Source organism: Lissotriton vulgaris, chromosome 1_1, assembly GCF_964263255.1.
Source record: "Lissotriton vulgaris chromosome 1_1, aLisVul1.2, whole genome shotgun sequence".
In the NCBI taxonomy this organism is placed as follows: domain Eukaryota; kingdom Metazoa; phylum Chordata; class Amphibia; order Caudata; family Salamandridae; genus Lissotriton; species Lissotriton vulgaris.
Window position 1 is genome coordinate 247,681,072 of NC_141685.1, and position 17,626 is coordinate 247,698,697.

The 17,626-nt window shown below is 53.7% G+C and overlaps 2 non-coding genes across 2 annotated transcripts; both read left to right on the forward strand.

Moving 5' to 3' along the window:
- Positions 1 to 1,670: 1,670 nt before the first annotated feature.
- On the forward strand, positions 1,671 to 1,742 carry TRNAE-UUC (transfer RNA glutamic acid (anticodon UUC)). Its single transcript has one exon. It is a non-coding gene; the product is annotated as a tRNA-Glu (tRNA).
- A 739-nt stretch (positions 1,743 to 2,481) lies between these two features.
- Positions 2,482 to 2,553, forward strand: TRNAQ-CUG (transfer RNA glutamine (anticodon CUG)). The gene has a single exon. It is a non-coding gene; the product is annotated as a tRNA-Gln (tRNA).
- The last annotated feature ends 15,073 nt before the right edge of the window (positions 2,554 to 17,626 follow it).

The window sequence follows — 17,626 nt, forward strand, 5'->3', positions numbered from 1 at the left end:
GTGTGGGAGAGTTGGGTGCTTTCCTTCGGTCTGCCCCGTTTTTGTTGGTTTTGGCAGACCGTGTGGTCTTGCGCCCTCATCCCACCTTTGTTCCTAAAGTGGATTCTTTTTTTCACCGGTCTGCCGAGGTGGTTCTTCCGGTTCTGTGTCCTGATCCCTCCTCGGCTGAGGAGTCCCTTTTGCACCTCTTAGATGTTCGGCGTGCCTTACTGATTTACATTTCTCGCACTTCTCCCTTTTGTAAGGTTGACTGCTTGTTTGTGAATTATGGTTTGTCGCGTCAGGGTATGAAGCCCTCCCTGTCCACGATCAGTCGGTGGATTAAGGAGGCCATTCTTTTGGCCTATGCTTCGGTGTCGGTGGTTCCGTCTCTTCCTGTTCAGGGTCGTTCCACCAGGTCTGTTGCTGTATCCTGGGCTTCTTTCAAAGGGGTGTCTATGGAGGATGTTTGCAGGGCTGCTAAGTGGTCTTCTCCGCATACCTTCATGTCCCATTACCGCCTCCAGATTGGGGGTGGGGGTTCTGTTTCGTTTGCCTCTTCTGTTTTGACTGCTGGGGTGCCTTAAGAGGTTGTCCATTTTTTGGGTTGTTGTGCCTCTGTATATTAAAATATGTTTCGCTGCACTGATGTGGTGGTCTGTTTTCCTTACATGAAGCTGATGGCTTTGGTATCGGCTCATATGTATATTACTGTGGCGAGGAAGACAGGACGAGGAGGTAATGCCCCGGTTACTTACCGGTAATCTTCATTACTGCGAGTCCATGTCTTCCTCGCCACAGTATAGTTTCCCTTCCCTCCCGGCCCTGGTGGTGGCTTCATGTCTGCGGCTTGGTTTTCAGGCTGAGTTGCTTGAGATGTGTCCTTTTATGGGATTGGTGGAAGCCTCGGGGCCATATTGGAGGAGGGAGGGGAGACTAGAGCGCTGCTCTTTTATTTTACTTGGAGTTCTGTGTGGAGCCGGAGGCTCATATGTATATTACTGTGGCGAGGAAGACATGGACTCGGAGTAATGAAGATTACCGGTAAGTAACCGGGGCATTGCTGCTCCAGGGCCCTGTGGGCTGTGAGTGCTGTGGCGGTGCTGCCCCCTGGCGGTCACTCTGAGCATTTGAAGATACCTGGGAAGAAGCCAGGTGCACCTGAGCTGGCCCTCCCTCCTCTGTGTGAACCAATCCAGTGTCAGGACTGGGGTCGGTGCTGATTGTAGAGGGTGAGGGGGTGTAACAGGAGCCCACTGGGGAGAGCCTGGGGCCTGTGAGAGGTGCAAGGGGCAGTGGGTGGATCAAGGAAGCAGCTGGTCACTGGAGATGGGTCTGTGGGGCCCTCAGCCCGGTGAAGAGACACAGGAGTGAAGGGGGGTCCTGGGGAGAGGGGCGTGGCTTTGTCTGGCTCCAGGGGGGGCAGTAGGAGGCAGTGTGGGGGCTGCTGCTGTCCTCTGATCCTGGGCTCTGCGTCTGGAGAAGGTCCAGCGTTGTAAATAATGAGACATGAGCAGGTTGTTGCACACATCATGACCCCTCATTCCTTCTGGTTTGTCAGGAGTGGGGTGTCTGTGACCCCATTAATGGTCAGACCCTAAGGGTGGCAGTGTGACTTGAAGAATACAGATGGGAGTCTGACAAGACAGACTCCTCTCACAGAAACTGAGCTGTGTACTGTGAAAGCAGCCTCCCATATGGTCTAGCGGTTAGGATTCCTGGTTTTCACCCAGGCGGCCCGGGTTCGACTCCCGGTATGGGAAGTACCGTTTTTGCTGTTGCAACATTATAAAAGTATTTTATTCCATCCAAACCCATATGTCTCTGGAAGTCTTAATAACTCTCACGTCCTTCTCTTCGCTGCCATCAGTCTAAATCTCTTTCTGTTTACCCCGACCCCTCGGCTCCTGTTCCCGCCCCGGCCCTTGCTGCACAGCTGCTGTATTATTAAAGAACTGGAGGGAAAAAGACACAGATCGATACTATGAAGGGTTATTCGATGTTTGCCTTTTATCACACAACAAAGAGTACAGGTTATATAAATTGCGCGTGGCATAAAACTAAGGCACCCGTTTCCGGTGCTCTCACCGTGTGAAATGCTCGTTTCTTTCCTGCTCCGCCCGTGCTATGGAAGAGGCGCTTTTAGAGTCTGTGTTGTGACATTAATAACCCGCTGTGTTGATTTATAGGAGATGAGGATTTAGGAAGTTCCTGTTTCCTCTCCTCTGTCGGGCAGCTCCTGTGTGCGCCGTTTCTCGGCACTACACCAACTTTAAGAGTAAGTTAAAGCACAGTCATGAAAGGACAGATTAAAGCATCAATGTGTCATTTTCCATCTGTTGGGTAAAAAAAAGGTTGTGTGTGTCCTGTTTACGGATTTAATTGTGAAATAGACTTTTTTAGTTGGATGTTTAACCATACACTATTGACCAATAAACAGTCAGCAACTGACCGACACGGCATCCTTGCATGATTTGAAAGTGACGTGAGGACTGAGCAGGCGGTTCCATGGTGTAATGGTTAGCACTCTGGACTCTGAATCCAGCGATCCGAGTTCAAATCTCGGTGGGACCTGCAGATTTTGTTATTTGCTTCCAATTATTCTAGGTTTTAAACAGTGCATCTGTATCTCTAATATACCCCGTCCCTTCCTGTTTTCACCCTCCTGATCTCTGCTGATATCCATACATTATCTTTAGGCGGTGCTGGGCGGCACGTGACGCTGCACACAGGGGCTTTATCATTCCTGTGCCTGTGTGGACACCTTTCTCCTGTGGCTGCACAACAGTAACACACACAGTGTGGACTGGACTCCAGCGCCCTTCACACCGGATAGCGCACAAGGAGACACACAGACGGGACAGCAGGGCGTAAAAGAAAGGCTTAAATAAAGTGTGAACGGATATAAATTAAAAATGCTTTTTGTTTTATTTCTGCACTTTATTGGTAACTACCCAACTTATGAAGGGTGATGACAATTCCACCAAAACTGTTGGGCAAAAAAGTGAAATATAATCTGTTCGTCGCGTAAAGTGCTTTAATAGCAGTGGGCCGAATTTACACTAACAGCAAAAAAAAAACCAAGCATCCGCATAGTCAATAGATCTCGCCATTGGGACCTTATAAGTCACCAAGGATATTGTGCTGCATAACTAAATACTTATGAGGTCCCAAAAGCGAGACCTATTGGCTATGCCAATGCTTGTATAAGACTTGTGCCCTTACAGTACCTGTAGATTGAAGTCGTGGTGAGGCACCGTGACTTGAGACCCATGCACCTGTTAAAGGCACCCAGCGCCTGCTCTCACCATGACAGGACACGGGCCACTCACCTCCATACACACAACAGGGGAGCAGGTGTCTCCACTCACCTCCATACACACAACAGGGGAGCAAGTGTTTCCACTCACCTCCATACACACACCAGGGGAGTAGGTGTCTCCACTAACCTCCATACACACAACAGGGGAGCACATGTCTCCACTCACCTCCATACACACAACAGGGACGCAGATGTCTCCACTCACATCCATACACACAACAGGGGAGCACCTGTCTCGACTCACCTCCATACACACACCAGGAGAGCAGGTGTCTCCACTCACCTCCATACACACAACACGGGCGCACTGGTCTACACTCACCTCCATACACACAACAGGGTAGCGCATGTCTCCACTCACCTCCGTAAACACAACAGGGGCACACTTGTCTACACTCACCTCCATACACACAACAGGGTAGCGCGTGTCTCCACTCACCTCCATAAACACAACATGGGAGCAGTGTCTCGACTCACATCCATACACACAACAGGGGAGCATGTGTCTCGACTCACCTCCATACAATCAATCAATCAATCAATCACATAATTTGTATAGCCCACTGCTCACCTGGATGGGTCTCAAGGCGCTGGGGGGGAGTGGTCTCAAGGCTCTGGGGGAGAGGTGTCCGTCACTGCTTGAAGAGCCAGGTCTTGAGTTGCTTCCTGAAGGAGAGATGGTCCCGGGTCAGCCATAGGTGGATGGGGAGGAAGTTCCATGTCTTGGCCGCCAGGTAGGAGAAGGATCTTCCTCCGGCAGTGGCTCTGCGAATGCGTGGTACGGCGGCAAGGGCGAGGCTGGTAGACCTTAGCTGGCGGGTGGGCGTGTAGAAAGTCAGGCGGTTGTTGAGGTACTTGGGGCCCAGGTCGTGGAGAGCCTTTTGTGCGTGGGTGAGGAGTCTGAACGTGATCCTCTTGCTGACGGGGAGCCAGTGCAGGTCTCTCAGGTGGACGGAGATGTGGTTGTGTCCGGGGATGTCCAGGAGGAGTCGTGCGGAGGCGTTCTGTATGCGCAGGAGTCTTTTCTGTAGTTTGGCTGTGGTTCCCGTGTAGAGGGTGTTCCCGTAGTCCAGACGGCTGGTTACGAGTACCTGGGTGACCGTCTTCCTGGTTTCGGTGGGGATCCATCGGAAGATCTTGCGGAGAATGCGCAGGGTGTTGAAGCATGATTATGAAATGGCATTGACTTGTCTGGTCATCGAGAGGGAGGAGTCCAGGATGAAGCCCAGGTTATGTGCGTGGTCCGTTGGCTTGGGAGTGGTGCCCAGGGCAGGGGGCCACCAGGAGTCGTCCCAGGCGGTGGGCGATGATCCCAGGATGAGGACTTCCGTCTTGTCTGAGTTCAGTTTCAGGCGGCTGTTCTTCATCCACTCGGCGACGTCTTTCATCCCTTCGTGTAGGCTGGCTCTGGTGGTGGCGGGGTCGTTGGTGAGGGAGAAGATCAGCTGGGTGTTGTCGGCGGAGGAGATGATGTTGAGGTTGTGTTGGCGTGCGATGGCTGCGTGAGGGCTCATGTAGACATTGAAGAGGGTTGGGCTGAGTGATGATCCTTGTGGTACGTCACAGATGACTTCGGCGGCCTTGGATCTGAACGGGGGGAGACGGACTCTCTGGGTTCTTCCGGCGAGGAACGAGATGATCCACTCCAGTGCCTTCTCTTGGATTCCGATGTCGCTGAGGCGCTGTACTAGGGTCCGGTGGCAGACAGTGTCGAACGCTGCAGAGAGGTCCAGGAGAATGTGGGCCGCTGTTTCCCTGTTGTCGAGCAGGGATCTGATGTCATCAGTGGCTGCGATCAGGGCGGTCTCGGTGCTGTGGTTGGCTCGGAAACTGGACTGCGAGGGGTCGAGGGATCCGTTCATCTCGAGGAAGGCGGCGAGCTGTCTGTTGACGGTCTTCTCAATGACTTTGGTAGGAAATGGGGCAGAAGTTCTTGAGGTCGGTGGGGCCCGCTGTCGGTTTCTTCAGGAGGGCGCTGAGCTCGGCATGCTTCCAGCTTTCCGGGAAGATGGCGGTGTTGAAGAAGATATTGATGATGTCCCGGAGTTGGGGTGCGATGATGGAGCCGGCCTTGTTGAAGACGTGGTGGGGCAGGGGTCGGTTGGGGATCCGGAGTGGATGGTGTTCATCGTGCGGGTGGTGTCTTCGGTGCTGACCAGGGTCCAAGCGTAGAGGGTGGTGGTGGGGGGCGCTGTTTTGGTATTTGGGTGCGTGGTAGGTGCACCGAAGCTGTTGTGTATGTCGGCGATCTTGCGGTGGAAGAAGGAGGCGAGTGAGTCGCAGAGGTCTTGCGAGGGGGTGATGTTGTTGTCTCCGGCGCTGGGGTTGGAGAACTCTTAGACGATGCTGAAGAGTTCCTTGCTGTTGTGTGTGTTGTTGTCCAGTCGTTCTTTGAGTGTTGTTCTTTTGGTGGTGCGGATCAGCTGGTGGTGTTTGCGGGTGGCGTTCTTGAGGGCAGTCATGTTTTCTGTGGTCTGGTCGTGGCGACAGGCTTTCTTGAGGGTGCGGCAGTTCTTCTTGGAGTTTTTGAGTTCGTCGGTGAACCAGGAGGCTTTCTTGCTGCCGGGTCTTCAGTGGTGCGAGGTCATCTGCGCAGTTGGTGAGCCACTGTGTGAAGATGCTGGCTGCTTCGTTGGGGTCCGTTGTGCTGGTGGGAGGGTTCTGGCTGAGGGATGTGGTGAGCTGGTCGGCGGTGATCTTGCTCCAGCTCCTTCGGCGGGCCTGTTGTGGGTGGTGGTGGTGGGTCGTGGTTCTTCTGAAGCTGAAGTGGACGCAGCTGTGATCAGTCCAGTGTAGTCCGGTGGAGTGGCTGAAGGAGATGTGCTTACTGGAGGAGAAGACAGGGTCAAGCGTGTGGCCGGCGTAGTGGGTGGGGGTGGTCACCAGTTGCTTGAGTCCGAGGTTGGCGAGGTTGCCCAGGAGGGTGGTGGTGTTGCTGTCGTTGTTGTTCTCCAGGTGGAAGTTGAGGTCCCCTAGGAAGATGTAGTCAGCGGAGGGGAGGGCGTGCGGGCTGATGAAGTCTGCGATGTCTTTGCTGAATTTTGTACGTGGTTACGGGGGTCTGTAGATGAGAGTGTCTCTGAGGGTGGTCTTGGGGTCGGTGTGTATCTGGAAGTGGAGGTGTTCGGCGGCGGTGAAGGTGTCGTCGGAGTTGGTCGTGATGGGGATGGTGTTCCTGTGGACGATGGCAATGCCTTCTCCGGTCTGGTTGACGAGATCCCTCCGGGTGATCTTGCAGCCTTCCGGGATGGGTATGGTGATGTCGGGGGCTGAGGTGGCGTTTATCCATGTTTCTGTGAGGAAGGCGACGTCTGGTAATGTTGTGTCGAGCAGGTTCCAGAGTTCGAGGGCGTGTCTGTGGACGGAGCGGGTATTGAGCAGGATGCACTTGAGGTGGTTGTTGCTGGTGTCTGGCTTGGCGGGTGCGGTGCAGGTCCGGAGGCAGGTGAACTTGCAGGCTTGGCAGGTGAAGGGTCCGTGGGTGCGTTTCGGGGGGCTCGGTAGCAGGCGGGGTTACTGTTGGGTTTGAGTGCGTTGAGGGTGCCGGCGTCGTAAGTCCATCGTGTGGGCTGGCATCTTCAGGGGCCAGGGGTCCTGGCGCTGGGTGCGGTCCAGGCGTGGACGGGCGTAGATGGGCTAGCCTTTGGGGCGCTAGCGGCACGCCCGCTGCACGCGGCCGGGCAGCGGTTGCCTTAAGAGGGGAGGAGGGGTCAGCTGGGAGGCGGGAGGGTATGAGCCAATGGGAGCAGGGGGGTGGGGCCGCACGGGAGGCAGCGGCGGGAAAGACGGGAGAGAGAAGAAGCAGTCACTTAGTCAAGTTCAAGTTAAAAATTTGTATAGCGCACTACTCACCCAGAGGGTCTCAAGGCGCTTGAGGGAGGGGAGGTACTTTACTTATCGAATATCCAAGTTTTTAGTTGTTTTCTGAAGGAGAGGTGGTTCTGTGTAAGGCGGAGGTGGATGGGGAGAGAATTCCAGGTCTTGGCCGCTAAGTATGAGAAGGATCTTCCCCCCATGGTGGATCTTTGGATGCGGGGTATTGCGGCAAGAGCTTGATTGGACGATCGTAGTTGGCGGGTAGAGGTGTAAAAGGACACGCGCGTGTTGAGGTATTCGGGTACTAGGTCATAGAGGGCTTTGTGTGCGTGGGTGAGGAGACGGAACGTTATTCTCTTGTTGACGGGGAGCCAGTGGAATTCTTTCAGGTGACCGGAAATGTGAGCTTGACGGGGGATGTCTAGGATGAGTCTGGCTGATGCGTTTTGGATGTGTTGGATTTTTTTCTGTGTTTTGGCTGTGGTTCCGGCGTAAAGGGTGTTTCCGTAGTCCAGTCCGCTTGTGACCAGTGCATGGGTGACCATCTTTCTTGTTTCGGTGGGGATCCAACTGAAGATTTTTTTGAGTATACGTAGGATGTTGAAGCATGATGATGAGACGGCGTTGACTTGTCTGGTCATAGAGAGGGAGGAGTCCAGGATGAAGCCCAGGTTACGTGTGTGATCCGTTGGTATGGGTGCGTTTCCCAGGGCCGGTGGCCACCATGAGTCGTCCCATGCGGAGGGGGATGATCCTAAGATGAGGACTTCTGTTTTGTCTGAGTTCAGTTTTAGGAGGCTGTTTTTCATCCATTCGGCTACTTCTTTCATCCCTTTGTGTAGGTTGGTTTTGGCGGTGTTTGGGTCTTTGGTGAGGGAGAGGATCAGCTGGGTGTCGTCTGCGTAGGAGATGATGTTGAGGTTGTGTTGGCGCGAAATGGAAGCGAGGGGACTCATGTATACGTTGAAGAGGGTGGGACTGAGTGATGATCCTTGTGGTACCCGCAGATGACTTCAGTGGCCTCTGATTTGAAAGGGGGGAGGCGGACTCTCTGGGTTCTTCCGTCGAGGAACGAGATGATCCAGTCCAATGCTTTTCCTTGTATTCGGACGTTGCTAAGGCGTTGTATAAGGGTGCTATGACAGACTGTGTCGAAGGCTGCGGAGAGGTCAAGTAGGATGAGAGCAGCTGTTTCTCCGTTGTCCAGTAGAGTTTGAATGTCATCAGTTGCTGTGATGAGGGCGGTCTCGGTGCTGTGTTTGGCTCGGAAGCCGGACTGTGAGGGGTCGAGGGATTTGTTGGATTTGAGGAAGGCGGCGAGCTGACTGTTGACGGCTTTCTCATTGACTTTGGCAGGGAATGGGAGGAGCGAAATGGGGCGGTAGTTCTTAAGTTCAGAGGGGTCTGCAGTGGGTTTCTTCAGGAGGGCGTTGAGTTTGGCATTTGTTCCAGCTTTCCGGGAAGGTAGCGGAGTTGAGGGAGCGGTTGATGATGTCTCAGAGGTGGGGTGCGATAATGGAGTCTGCTTTGTTGAAAATGTGGTGGGGGCATGAGTCGGTCGGCGGTCCGGAGTGGATGGAGTTCATCAAGCAGATGGTGTCTTCAGTGGTGATTGGGTTCCAGGCGCAAAGGTTGTTAGAGGGGGGTTTTGGTTCGGAGGAGGATGGGGTGGATAGGTCACCAAAGCTGTTATGTATGTTGGCGATTTTGTTGTGGAAGAACGAAGCTAGAGAGTCGCAGAGGTCTTGGGAGGGAGTGATGTCGTTGGTGCCGGCGGTGGGGTTGGTGAACTCTTTGACGATGTTGAATAGTTCCTTGTTGTTGTGGGCGTTGTTGTCGAGTCGATCCTTAATTGCTAATTTCTTGGTGGATCGGATCAGTTGGTGGTGTTTGCGGGTGGCGTTCTTGAAGGTAGCTAGGTTGTCAGTGTTTGGGTATTTTCGCCAGGTTTTCCCGAGGGTGCAACACATCTTCTTGGATTTCTTAAGGTCATCATTGAACCAGGGGGCTTTTTTGCTGCTTTGCTTGATTTGACGGTTTTTCAAGGGTGCTAATTCGTCAGCGCTGTGGGTGATCCATTGTGTGAGGTCGGTGGCTGCTAGGTTTGGGTCCGATGATTTGGCAGGAGGGTTTTGGTGAAGTGATGTGAGGAGCTGGTCGGTGGTGATTTTGTTCCAGTTTCTGCGGGGAATTGGTTGTGGGTGGTTGTGGGTGGTCGTCTTTTTGTAGTTGAAGTGAACGCAGCTGTGGTCCGTCCAATGGAGAGCTGTGGTGTGGTTGAAGGAGATGTGCTTGCTGGAGGTGAAGATTGGGTCGAGCGTGTGCCGGGCATAGATGGTGGGGGTGTCAACAAGTTGTTTGAATCCGAGATTGGCGAGGTTGTCCAGAAGGGTGGTGGTGTTGCTGTCGTTGTTCTTTTCCAGGTGGAAGTTGAGGTCTCCCAGTAGAATGTAGTCCTCGGAGGGGAGGGCGTGTGGGCTGATGAAGTCAGTGATGTCTTCGCTGAATTGTGTGCGGGGTCCAGGTGGTCTGTAGATGAGGGTGCCTCTGAGTGTGGTCTTTGGGTCGGTGTGGATCTGGAAGTGAAGGTGTTTGGTGGTTGCGAGGTTATCGTCAGAACTGGTCGTGATGCCAAAGTCACTCGTTCATACAGGGTACAAAAAGAAAGGGGGGCCGGGCAGGCACACTCACGCTGTCAGATTGGGGTTAGAGAACGAGAAGGGGGGCGGCGGGCGCACACGGGGCACAGAGCCCGGTCGGCGAAGCGCACAGTCGGGAGACGCCCTGAACTGGCGGGACAAAGCAATCAGGCAGACGGGATACAGCAATCAGCCAGGCGGAGCTGGGGCGGTGGAGAAGTGACCTACCCAAGGGTCAAGGGTCACTCACCAGGAGAGCAGGTGTCTTCACTCACCTCCATACACACAACAGAGGAGCAGGTGTCTCCACTCTCCTCCATAAACACAACAGGGGTGCACGTGTCTCCACTCACCTCCATAAACACAACAGGGGAGCAGGTGTCTTCACTCACCTCATACACACAACAGGGGAGCAGGTGTCTCGGGGGTTCGGAAGGAGACGTCTTGTCCCCTCATCATTTAACGTGGGTGGGCAGCAGCTGCAGTCCCTGGGGGCCAGGGGGCTGCAGGAACTGCCCTTACTGTGGGTTCCTGCAATCCATCAGCTTGCAGGGCCCATAGTGGTCCAGCTCTATCCTCAGGCAGTGTCCAGTGTCCTCGCTGCGGCACCTTCTGATTATTTGGAAGATAACTCAGTTGGTGACAGCACAGGCCCCGCAACCTCCGGGTTTGACTCCATGAGAAGCCCATACCAGTCCCCATAAACTTTTTTCCTCTTTACACAGTATGTTTTACACGACCAAATGAACCATTTTCCAAACACCAACGCTTGGTTTAGGAAATTTAACTTATAAAATGACACGAAGCTTTATATTTTAATAATAGCAACTAAGTGAGCACTTAATCACACAACACTCTCATAAATGCAATTAATTGAGTAAAAGCGCACTTAATCACATAACACTCTCTGAAAAATCAATAAATGCAATTAAATGAGTAAAAGGCGTTAAATGCTGGAGAATGCGGGCATCGATCCCGCTACCTCTCGCATGCTAAGCGAGCGCTCTACCATTTGAGATAATTCCCCTTCCTGATAGTGTACGATGGGTAGCGGCATTGATATGCGCTTCTCCAGGCCTGTTCATTTTCATCTTCAACCACATTTTCTTTCCTAAAATTAGCCTCTAGGCAGAGGTTTGTTCTGTGATTCCCAGTTGCTCAATCTGTTGCCAATGACGCGTCTGACACAGCTCGTGCGCATGTTGTGTGCTCGTGCATGGCGTGTGCTCATGCATGTCGTGTGCTCGTGCATGGTTTCAATGTAGACACCAGCCCCATGCACCAGTTACGTCATAGGAGTTTGGCATTAATCAAACAGACTCTGTTGTGCCCACGAGTGGCAGAACGGGTGGTCCTCGCCACACATCACTTTTACTTCCAGTTTACCTCACTTGTCTGCAGTGCACTTTAAACCAGCATCCTGATAGGCTGCCCCAGCCCCACGCAGGGGACCCTTCAAATAGTGCCAATATCGGCCCGTACCCGCTTACACACAACCCCCCCCATCGCACAATAATGGACACCACACAAGTTGATGGAGAAAGTTGTTGCAGTTTTATTAGCATATACATATGCCAACATGTTGGGTTAACTGACGGGCGATCCAGAACAGGCCGCCCCTCACAACCCGCCCACCTGACCGAGCTATAACCCCCGCGGTGTTAAACCTTAGGGGCGTTATCAGTTTGGGGGGGAAGGTCTAACCCCTACCCCCGGCGAACCTCTCGTTCGCCCATTTACTCAAACCCCCCCCCTCGGGGGGCAGAGCGTTGGCAACCCCCGGTTGCTCAGGTACACAACCGCCCGAAGGACTAACGGGGCGCCGTCAGTCCCCCAGGATCCTTTTACTGTGGATCTCCCTGGGGGATATATCGCTCACGCACCCTTCCGGTGCTCCTGTAGAGGGTACCCTTCTGTACCTTCCTGTATTGGATCGCCCTGTAACTCCGCCTGCAACACAAAAACAATTCATTAGTAGTAGACCCCCCCCCAACCCCGATCTGCCCAAGAGCAGGGTAAGCGGATGGAAGGGAAAAGAGCGCCGGGCAGTCCGGGTCCGCGCTGCGGGATTCTCCAGAGGTGGGGGGCGAGGGTCTACACGCCGCTGCACAGGAACAAAAGAGGACGCCAGACCCTCGCCCCCGGGGTATATAGCCCTCCCCCCATCTCCCCCAGGACAGGAAACGATCGCACGCGTGGGGGGAATCCCAGGTTGACCACTGGCTGACCACCTAGTCAGCCAACCACTAGACCGCTCAGGGTCCGTGCCATCCTATGGCACTAAGGATGGCCGCCCTCGCAGGTAGCCACCTTTGGTGTCCCGGGGCAGCCTGTCATAGTTCCAATTTTGGCCCGTACCCGCTTACACACAACCCCCCCCTATCGCACAATAATGGACACCACACAAGTTGATGGAGAAAGTTGTTGCAGTTTTATTAGCATATACATATGCCAACATGTTGGGTTAACTGACGGGCGATCCAGAACAGGCCGCCCCTCGCGACCCGCCCACCTGACCGAGCTATAACCCCCGCGGTGTTAAACCTTAGGGGCGTTATCAGTTTGGGGGGAAGGTCTAACCCCTCACCCCGGGGAACCTCTCGTTCGCCCATTTACTCAAACCCCCCCCCCTCGGGGGGCAGAGCGTTGGCAACCCCCGGTTGCTCAGGTACACAACCGCCCGAAGGACTAACGGGGCCCCGTCAGTCCCCCAGGATCCTTTTACTGTGGATCTCCCTGGGGGATATATCGCTCACGCACCCTTCCGGTGCTCCTGTAGAGGGTACCCTTCTGTACCTTCCTGTATTGGATCGCCCTGTAACTCCGCCAAGGCTCCCGGTGCGGCAGCCACCATCCGAGAGTCCCCCCATCCCTTATCTGTCCTTTATTTACAACCCGCTGCTCCCATCGCTTCAGATAGGTCCAGCAGGAAAATGGCTATCCCAACTTCTGATAGATGGACGCCATCCTCATCAAAACAACCCGTACATTTGGTGTGCAACAAACTGTGTCTTATGAAGCCGAATCCCCTCTGCTCTGTGAATTTGCGCATGGCACTGTTCACTCGTCTGCGGGAAGTTTCGATGGCCACCCCTGATCTAGCACCCTTCCAATGCAGTCTTGGAGTGATCTCGGACCACCATACTTCGCACCGCCCCAACAGATTGCTCAAATTGCTCAGCGTGCCCCTCATTAACTGCAGCAGGGCCCTGCGCTCCAAGGGGACCAATTCCTCGCCTCCCAAATGCACAATTAGTAAGTCTGGTGGAGATTCGCCCCGTCCAATAGTTTCTGAAATACGCGCTGCACGCTACTCCAATGCAAATCGTGCGACACTATCCAGCTGATTTTTGTTGTTGCAAAACCATGCTTCCATTTTCCGCTATCGGACCACCGGGCTACCCTTTGGATTCTCACATTTCCAGCCACCCAGACCGATTTACCTAACAAATAAAAGATGCAGATGTGTAAAACACGTTTATTACATATCCGATTATACCCTGCAAACAATACATTCCATCAATGTCACAAACATATTACCCAAAATTGCCCGCCAACCAGTCCTGTTTAACCCTCTCATGAGCGTATGTACCGTTTGTAACAGCTGGACTCCCAGCGCCCCACCTGCTTTATATTTGCCTCTGGCAGCCCTGCCTGAAAAGCTGTAGTCGCAGCACCTATCCTAAATGAATGAGTACAAAACCTTTTCCCCTGTCTGTTGCAGCCCGCTAATTCTAAGCAAGTGTCCATGACGCGCCGCAGTTGGTACTTGGTCAGGGGGGTTTCATCTGCATGAATCAGAAGGTAACCTTCCCCCGGCGGGCGCCGCGCAAGATAAATTTCTACTAGTCGTACGGGGCAATACCTGGCGATTCCCAATTTGTTCAGCACTATCACCTTGCCTGCACCTCCTTGGTCTGTTTTAGATGGCCTCAACCTTATAGACAAGCATTCCCCAACCAATGTGGCGTCCTGCCTACCCAAAGCGATACCTGATTTGTCATTCTTTGATGCAGCCACAATCTCCCCTATTCTGAAGGCCCCAAAGAATGCTAGTGCAAAGGTAGCGGAAAAAGTGCTGCCTCAAACGCGGAGCTGGTGGCCCTCTCTGTGTTGTCCAGCATCCCTTTCAAAGTTGCAAAGTCAATCGCTGCCCTGTTATCAGGAGCTCGGGGCTCACTTCTCGACCAACCTTTCAGCGCTGACCGTATTAAAAAGAAGTTGGTTGGGTCAGGCTGTCCCCTCAGCCTAGCGTGGTGATTAATGGCCGACAAATAGCCCACCACCCAAGATTGTGACTTGCCCTCATCCTTTGCCCACATGATAAAGTCCTGAGTCCTGGACTCCAAAGTTGGCAGCACCTGCTCCCAATCCCCGGTGACTGCACAGAACTTCTCCACGCCTGCCCGGTAACGCTTGACTGTTCGCGGTGCCAAAGCCAGCTCGCCTAGACCTCTCAATCGCCTCTCAGATTTAGAATGAACCACAGGTGCTCCGGGAATCTTGTCATCTCTTCCTTTGCCCTCGGCCACTGCTCCCGAAACCTGTGCCACTGAAAGCGAGAAAGAGCGTCAGCAGCTGTGTTCTGGACCCCTTGGATGTGCCGCGCTCTAAATTCTACATTACAGACCAGACAAACCCTCATCAGCTCCCTGAGTAAGCATAAAACTAGAGGGCAAGACGCAGACTGAGAATTGATGGCCTGTACCACAGCCAGATTATCCAACCACATCAAGACCCTACGCGCGGCTAACTTCGCTGGCCAAAGGTGAAAAGCTACAACAATGGGGATCAGTTCCAGCACCGTGATGTTGGAGGTCACTCTCTTTTTACGCCAGACGTTCGGCCACTTTTGCGCGCACCAGTCAGTGTCAAGAATAACCCCAAATCCTTCCCTACCAGAAGCATCTGTGAACATGGCCAGTTCAGGCGACCCTGCCCACGGCGCCCTCCAGACCACAGAGCCGTTGAAATCAGCGAGAAACATTGCCCACATCCTGAGATCCTCCTTCATGCCCTTACTAAGTCTCACCAAATGATAACTCTTCCTGCCTTTCGCGCATGCCCTAGCCAGCCTGCGCGCGAAGACCCTTCCCGCCGGAATGATTCTGGCGGCAAAGTAAAGTTTCCCCAGCAGCCCTTGCAAGGAACTTAGCGTCACTTTGTCCTGACCTAGAGCCAAAACAATGGACTGCTCCAGGTCCCGAACCTTGTCCGCTGGTAACCTACACTCCCCCTTCACCGTGTCAATCTCAATCCCTAGAAAAGTCAACACCTGCGCAGGCCCCACTGTTTTACCAGGAGCTAATGGAACCCCCAAAGTGGTGGTGAGTTCCTCAAATTTCTGCAATGCCTCGCTGCACTCCACAGACCCTTGAGTCCCTACAAAAAGGAAGTCGTCCAGGTAGTGTGACACCCCTTTTATTCCGTAGCGAGATTGTAACGCCCACTGCAGGAAGCTGCTGAATGCTTCGAAGTATGCGCACGACACTGAGCACCCCATCGGCATGCATCGATCATAGTAGTACATTCCATCCAACTTGAAATCTAGCAGGTGTTGACTGCTGGGGTGCACCGGCAACAACCTACAGGCTGACTCTATGTCTGCTTTCGCCAGCCACGCCCCCACACCTGCTCTCCTGACTAAATCCAATGCCACATCCAGTGAGCAGTAAGAGACGGAGCAAGACCCTTCCTCCAACCCATGGTTAACTGATGCTCCTTCAGGATGAGAAAGATTGTGAATCAGCCTGAACGCCCCTGTCTCCTTCTTAGGGACCACCCCCAGTGGTGACACTACAAAGTCTTTTAACGGTGGACTTGCAAAAGGGCCCGCTACTCTCCCCAGCAATCTCTCCTTCTCCACTTTGGATCTCACCACTAGAGGCAAATCCCTCGCGGATCTCAAATTCTCAGCCTCTCTGGGGGCCTCACAACCCGCATATGGTATCCTGAAACCCTCGCTAAATCCCGCCAGCAACAGGAGCCTGTCACGCGCGAGCGGATATTCCTGTAAGAGGGGCAACAAATTGTTCAAAATCACAGGCGAGGGTCCCTTGCACGCCCCTGCTGAACTGCGTGCACATTCATCCAGAATCAAATCGGGGGAGGGGGGAGGGTTGGAGTGAAGAGGCGGCGCGCTGGAGTTATTGCTTGCTACCTGCCTCCTTTGTAGGCTTGGGAGCGCCCCCTTGCTGAGTGGTGCACGATCCTGCTGCATGAGAGCCTCCACACTTGTTGCATGAATGCCCAAACTTACAAGACTTCCCCCAGGCGCAATAACCGGCGTTGAAAGATCGACAAATACCCGGGGATGCGATCTTAAAGAAGCTTTTGTTACCCCCTCTATTCCTGTAACCACCCCGAAAGGACTGTCTGTCCTGCTGCTGCTCGCTCCGCTGCGAGGCGTTGTTCGAGTACTTGCCTCCCTGCTTCTTGTCTAAGGCCCCCCCATTACGAAGCAGGTTGGAGCCCATATGGTCTAGCCACAACTGAACCTCTTTCTGGTCCCATCTCATCTCTGGACACAAGGACATCCTTCGCCTAAATTCCAAGTCATAAGACACCCAACCTTGACCACCCCAACGCGCAGCCTCCTTTCGTATCAAGGTACTGTACTGGACTAGCGCCTGCGCCTGTTCTGGATATTTCTCCAATATCACCGCCTGGAAAATTGCAAATGCATCTAGCCAATTTTCTATGGTTTTTTCAGGCCACTGTTGGTATTTGGTCTTTTTATCCTCCTCCTTAACTCCAGCCTTCCTGACATCAGTTCCTTCCTGACCTAACAGCAGTAGCGAGAAGATATCTATCAACTCCCGCTTCCATATCAATTCCTTGGCCGCTAACGGTACTTGCCATGCCAGGTGACAATGACCCGACAACAAGGGTGCGGCCGCCACTCGAGGCTCAGTGTTAGGGGTAGAAGGAGATGCTGCCAAGGTAACCATGCCAACTGCGCTTCCTGTAGAAGAAATGGTATTAGATGACACAGATGATACCCCAGCACCACTGCCCAATGTAGGGGCCACAGACGTACCAGTGTTTTGAGCGGGAGTGACCAACCCCGCAGCCACAGGGACTGCCGTGTCGCTGACGATGGCTGGCGCAGGCAAAACAAGCAGGGTGGGCTGCAGCGGCGTGGGAGGCGCCACAATGCTACCGCCCGCCAACGCCGTCGAAGAGCTCGCCACCACGGCAGGGGTGTTAGTCACTTGCACGAGCGACGTCGTAGAAGGCAATGCCGCCGCCGGCTGAGTGCCCCACACAGAAGCCGCCGCCTTTGCCCCCCCACTGTTGTCCGCTGGTGTACCTGCAGTCTTGTCAATCTGTGTTGGTGGTACCATGGCTCCAATGAGCTCTCTCATTAATTCTTTAAGGGAATCAGACTGTCTTGCAAGGTCCTCCCGAGTGGCATACACGGGCTGGACAGGGACAGGTTTGTTAGAAGCGGCCTGTGCCACCCCCGGCAAAGAGTTTCTTGGCGGGGGCTCAATTTGTGCGGACACAGCTCTGCTTTTTCCTGATGAGACGCCCGGTAACGCACCAGGCAACGCGTGTCTGTGCGGAGGCTCTATATGTGCGATCACAGCTTTGCTCTTGGCTGCTGGAGGGTCGGGCGGGAACTCTTTGGATGTTTGTTTCTTAGCCCGTTTGGAAAATCTAGTTGGCCCCGCCTCTTGCGATTCAACCTCGGAAAACGGAGCCTCGCAGATGACCCCCGAATCATCCTCTTCCGCCTCCTTCAAGAGCCCCTCGACCCAGGCTAAACCCTTCCTCTTGGCCATCCGCATGAAGGCCGCCAACTGTGGTGCTTGGCTCGCATCAGGCAGCGAGTCTTCCACCTGCGACACCTGAGAGAATAGAGATG